The sequence below is a fragment of the Haemaphysalis longicornis genome, unplaced genomic scaffold (assembly GCF_048455015.1).
Source record: "Haemaphysalis longicornis isolate Haplotype H1 unplaced genomic scaffold, Haemaphysalis longicornis Haplotype H1 scaffold_2, whole genome shotgun sequence".
NCBI classification, from domain to species: Eukaryota; Metazoa; Arthropoda; class Arachnida; order Ixodida; family Ixodidae; genus Haemaphysalis; species Haemaphysalis longicornis.
The window spans coordinates 133,911,446-133,917,618 of NW_027526295.1; the positions used below are offsets into that span (position 1 = coordinate 133,911,446).

General features: G+C 41.9%; 1 long non-coding RNA gene across 1 annotated transcript; it reads left to right on the plus strand.

Moving 5' to 3' along the window:
• Window positions 1-1,890: 1,890 nt before the first annotated feature.
• On the plus strand, window positions 1,891-4,141 carry LOC144167396 (uncharacterized). Its single transcript, XR_013321982.1, has 4 exons — window positions 1,891-2,057; window positions 2,253-2,398; window positions 2,485-2,607; window positions 3,662-4,141. It is a non-coding gene; the product is annotated as an uncharacterized LOC144167396 (long non-coding RNA).
• Window positions 4,142-6,173: the final 2,032 nt, after the last annotated feature.

Consider the following 6,173-nt stretch of genomic DNA (forward strand, 5'->3'; position numbering starts at 1 on the left):
TCTATAACGTGGAAAGGCTTGTTGTCAGGAGAACGCAGTCAATAAAGAAGCGTCGTTTTGTTTTCACTGCAAACAACGAAGTAATGCTGTCATCAAAGTTTATGCACACATGCCGCACGCACTCACGGCCCGCGGCGAGAAAAAATTTTAGCCCAACTAACGTGTTAAATTGGCTAATATCTGAGCTCTTTGTTCCAGCCTCAGAGCCGCACAGACGTCCGCTAAGAGGCCTACTCCCATTTTCCTAAGCAAATAAAAGCAATCAAGGGTGCCGAGTTTGTGATCTCTTCCGCGGACTGGTCACTGGCCACGGCGTGCATCGCCCAGACCACGGAGGAAGGAAAAGTTGGCCGAAACCATTACGAAACGACCGCCACTTCAGTGCGGCATGCCGTGCGCATGCGTCGGCAGCCGCAAGGTCACGCCGTTTGCGTTGATGCATGGTATAGTGGGAAGGCAACGGGTACAACGAAGATGAGTGAAAAACAAGACTGCGTCAACCATTTAAACGACAGCAGCGCCCCTATCTCTCAGCGTTCCCTGCGCTAGTTTTACGTTCTTCTGCATGCAGCGCCACAAGTGGCGTTCTACAGCAGTTTTCTCGATTGCTCGCGTTATGCGCCTGATGTACTAGAGGCATTGCAATCACAGTGGCGGGAACCGTTATGGCAGTTTGGTTGTGGCGTGAAACTGCGGATTTCTTCATATCCTCGGGCTGTATTTACTGTTCGACAAAATGTAGTTTTGCCAGGAGGCTCAAAAAAGGTCAGTGCTGCTTATTTATGTTCTGGTAACGGTTGTTGTTCATTGACTTGTTTATCACTGAGTCCGATAAACATGCCGCTCCCATGCCTGTTGTTCGTGTTCAAGAAACGTTTGCTGCGTGTTTGTGGGTCCGAGTCGGCTTGACATTTCTGACTGCGTACGTTGGCTTGTGCTATTTAGAAAGTTGCTGCTGCGCGCATTTCTCGAGTCTGCATGTCCCCTTACGGTGTGGTGTTGCTTAGTTGTATATTGACGGTTTCTGTTCCAGTCAGCGGTACTAAATCTTCTCGGAGTCGCTCGCTATTGTCTCGCGCGCACGCACTGAACAATTTGTAGCGCCTGTCTTTAGACTTATCGGCATTTTCAAACTTTCGTGTTAATTGCGTTGTGTTGGTCTGCTGAGATCCATAAATTTACTGTGCTAATCGCGCTATTCCGCCAAATGTAAATGTGCGTTCCAGGCGTTAGCAGCAGCACTGCTTACGTTTATCTGTGCTGTGTGTGTAGTTGTTCCCGATTTCTTCCAATGCCTTCGATGAATTCAGATGTTATATTTACACTAGTCAACTTTAGTTGGCTCCCTGACGTGTTGTAAAATGCAAGGGAAAGTGGTTGTCTGAGCAGTAGCGTAGTGACAAAACGTTCCTTTTTTGGAGGGGAAGGCAGGTGGGAACACGCAGAAAGTGTGGTGCCGTTTCTATGCTGTCAATGTCATTGGTAACCTGAGACCTCAAAATAATTAGCCATAAAGCTCACGTGTGGACTATTAGAAGTTTTAACGTCACAAAGTAAGTTCAAAAATAATTCATTCCTGCCATTTTATGCTATCAATGTCAGTGGCAGCTAGAGGGTTGGAATAATTTTTGAAACGCTCAGGTGCAAAGTTGTTGAATCATGATGTGCACCAAACATTAATCCATTTTTGTTCTCCTTTGAACGTAGAAATTATACTGTAAAAGTAGATTGCTACATTCTGTATTCATACTCTATGACCTGTTCAGAAAGAGTCTGTGGCTGACTGTGGAGACATTTGGCCCTCCACTGATAGGTTGTGACAAATGTTTTTGTTCCTCTGCAAAAAAAATGAACAAATTATTTCCATTTTTTACATGCTCCTGCAAAGTCATGGCTGTGTCATTTACTGGCTGAAGACATCTTCGGCATGCTGAAGGGTCGTCGGGGAGAGTGTGGCGGATTATGAATGCCCTGTGGAGCTCATAAGCCACAAAAGAGTACCTTTTGAGTCGTGCATATTGTGCAGATATTCACCAGTTCGCATAGACCAAAGACAGGTGAGCTCAAAGTATGTTCAAATATTTTTATATCTCAAATTGTTTAGCAAGAAAAGATTACCAGGGCTTCCGCTGTAAAAAAGACATTCGACTTTCGTGGAACAAATCAGACATTGTTCAATATTTTCTCGTGCTCCCTGGGTAAAGCAAGGCATAAATTTATTCTCTTATATTTTTGTACTGTTTATTTTCTAGGCAATAGGGCGAAGATAGATCTGAAACAGCTGTACAAGGAATGCATATGGCTATTTTAATTGTATTTGGATCCCTTCTTGGAAGTGTATCATCAGAAGGCAACACATTAAAGTTCTTGCACGGGATGAAATCATTGCATTCTACAAGTAAGTACGCACTGCCATTTTTTGGTCTTTCATGGCGCGTTTTTAGGTAGTTTCTTTGTAACTAATGATTTGAAACTTCTTTTCAGTGACAGCTTGGCCTGTGGCTCAAGGTGACAGTAGCAGCTTTTCGGAACACGTTAGCGAAACTTTCCTGGAAGTGCACTTTGAGACGTCCCTGGCAGAAACACCCGGGTCTTAATTTTGGTTGGGTAAGCTGGCATTTTGTTTTTGCGGGACTCAATTTCTGGGGCTATTCATCCTAATAATATCTCACTGTTAACAAGTTATCGTGAACGCCAATATTGGCCATTGTGTTCACATTCCGCCTATTACGGATGCTCCAACACTGGCAAAAAAAATCCACTATTTTGTATTTAAGTTTTGTAAATATTTAGCTTTTACGCCTTGAGAGTTGTTGCTGTGATTTGCCAGCACCACGGACACGCCCAACGTGGTTGCTGCTACAACAATACGGTGGCAACTGACGATTTAAATTTCCCGCTTTTAATACGCCCGTAGCACCAATAATACTCCCAAATACAGCCGTAGCATGAGTAATGCTTGCATTGGATTTTTACAGGTGGTTAAATAAGGGGTAATTGTTTTTTAAGGGAATTGGTTAGAGCACAGAAAGTGTCGTCTGCAAGAAAATGTGATATAGTTGTGATTTATAAGAAAATTGTGCAACAGCCTAGTTCAGCATTAGTCAGCTCATCTTCTGCCTCATACCACTACGAACCATGGAGGTAATACATATCGAGAGGCAAATATTTTAGGTGGAATCAATTCCCAAAAAAATTTCTGCCACAGTGCGATATTTATGATTTCCTGTGACTGGCCATTTATTTCTTTGCGGTAGACACATCGTTTAGCTTTAAGTTATATTAAGCCAGCCTCACTACAGCATTCTAGGGAGCACATTATACAATACAGAGAACATTTTTTGCAGAGAGAAGGTGTGTAAAATATAATGCCAAAAGGTGATTATAGTAATTATTATTTGATTATTAAACGAAATCTCTCGAGGATAAAAAACCTTATATTCAGGATACCGAGGCAGCAAGGTGGGATACTTTCCAGAATCAGGGCAATTTCATTGATTGTCTGCGGTGATCTTGTTTAGCGCACTTTCACCTTTAGCAGCACTTCCAGAAAAAACCCAAGAAATCACTGATTTTAAATCAATTACCGTGTTATAAAAGGGCCTAAGCAACTCACTCATTTAAAGCAACCATGTAACAAAATAATCTTGTTTCCTTGAAGGTACATGAGGTGAGCAGTAAGTCTTCTCGAGGCCCGGTTCTCGAGAGAAGGGACTGGCGCCATCAATATTGCTCGCAAGAAACACATCACGGATTCGCCGCCTGCATTGTCACTTCAGGATGTGGTCATCCTCTTCGCCGTATATGTCATCTTTTTCATCGTGTCATCATGGTCTTATGGTTGTGTGCCTTTGAAGAGTTCTTGGGACTTTTGCAGGGAGTTCTTGGAAAGCATGAGAAATTTGACAGTGGCCTGGTGTCATTTAAGTTGGAGTCTCTGTTGAAATACTTCAAGTGTTCAGCTCTACTTGGGATTTTAAATTATTGGTAGAGGTTAAAGTATCTCTTGAAAGGCATGAAGGAGGTCAGATGAAAAGCATGAAGGGGGTGAAATCAGATGAAGAGGTTTAAGTTACTGGCACATGCAAGTTTCATGTCAACTGAACACTGAAGTCGTGCCTTATTTTTCATCATTGACACAATGCGCAGGCTGTCTGTGAATCTATAGTGGGTGTTAATGTAGTTCATGGCACCGCATTGTAACGTCCTATTATTCAAGTGTAGCTCATGAGATTTTTTTTCGTGGCAGTGCTGCTGGTGATGCAAAAGTGACAGTGCTTATTTACGGAGATGGCTTCCGCCTTCATTGATAAATTTTAGTACTGTAAGTGAGCTGACACCCATGCCGTAGAAGAATTTAAAATGTGCGTATTTGGCTTGAACAAGTCTTCTCCTTTGAACAAAGTTGCATTTCTTGCTTGGCAGAAGCAGGGTTTTGGTCACAATTACACTGACAGCAAGATGGGAGGGTTTTTATAGCACGCAACTGTGAATTTTACCTAAGGTAAAACGTTGAAGCTGGAAAAAATGCTTTCAAGTCTGCTTTGTAAAACTGGTCCCCTGTATGATTCACCGCTGGCTTGTTTGCTTCTTAAGGATGTCTGACTTGATCCCGCTTGAATCGATGGCGTATATAATTAGTCTGCTTGTTAAATTTTAATATGTGTAACATGCTTCCGGCTACCTGGTTTGCAAAATTATATAAGATTCACGCTGGCTTTCGTGAGATTTCCTGGGATGAATTATTTTAAACAACTAAAAATTGTTTGGTCAAGTAACGTCCCTTAAGTCAAAGGCCTTTTCAGGACGGTCATAAAGTCTATTTTGCCTACAAATAGCTTGATGTTACACTTACGTCTGGTGTCAGGAAACTACTATCTTTAATGATCATGTTTTAATTGTGGCATACTGCCGCATGTGACCACTCGTGTCAAAATGTTTTATCGTTAATCTTGGCTCGAGCGTTGTTTTCCTAAACTCTTGCACTGCACTGTTGTAGGTTTGTGATAATACAACCGTGTATGGCTTGTTTTTAGGCCTTTCCCTACAATTTAATAGCAAACTGCATTTTCCCAAACAGTTATGCGTAAACATAGTATGGCAAGCGCAATGAGTAATTCCGCTTTTGAATTACCTTGGTTTATCTGATAAGACAGCATATTTGACGCTCACTGTTGTATAATGTCTGTGTCAGTGCCGCGGTGGACGCACCCATCTATTTATTTGTGAAGCAGTTGACCTTAATACCGTCTTTATTAACCATGTTTTTGAGTACAAGTGAATATGTGAAAATGCCACTTGGAGCCTAGTGTTATCGTTATGAGTGTTATCGTTATGGTATTTATTGCTTGTACGTTGGTCATTTTCTGTGCAATTTAAAATAGACAGCTATTCAAATCTGGAATGTATGAATACTAACACCCAATAAAGTTGTATAGTATGTTGAAAAGCAGTGTATAAGTCATAATAGTTTGTTTCGTGCGTATTTTAATGCAAGTATATTGTTTCTTTTACATGCAGCTGAAACCCAGAACAGGATTCTACGGGTGAAGCCAAAGACTGTGTGCCGCTCTAAGTGCCTCAGACCAACTTTTATATGGAACTGTGCTCCGATTGGCAACTGTTGGGAACTGTCAGGGACCACACTGCTGCGGTGGTTTCTGCTTTCCAATTGTTGGTATCACTGCGGGTCATATATCAAGGCTGTGTTAAAATGGTGCTTGCGGTTTCCTGCTGATACCAATGCATCCGCCAGCCTGGCATATGACCTCGGTGTATACCGACAGGAAAGCAGAAATATTGGAAAAGTGGAGTCCCATAGACAGCTTCCCAATGCCTATAGGAACACCGTTTTATATAAACAGCTGGTCTGAAGGTACCTGGAACGGCGCACCAGATAAATTCCATAATGATTTTACATGGATCAATGTTCCAGTAACTTAAAGTACCCTTTTATTTGGAACAGTGATCCGCATACTTTTATTTGGAACACCGATCCACATAATTGCGTTGCAAAAATATGTGGTGCACTGTTCCACTTAATTTTCAGGATATGTGGAACACGGTTCCAATTATATAACTGGAACTTTTTTGCAAAAAAGTTCCAGTTACTAAGTGGATCTTACGTGGAACCAGATTAAGAGTGTAGGCTGTGGAGAAGGTTAAGGGTGTTG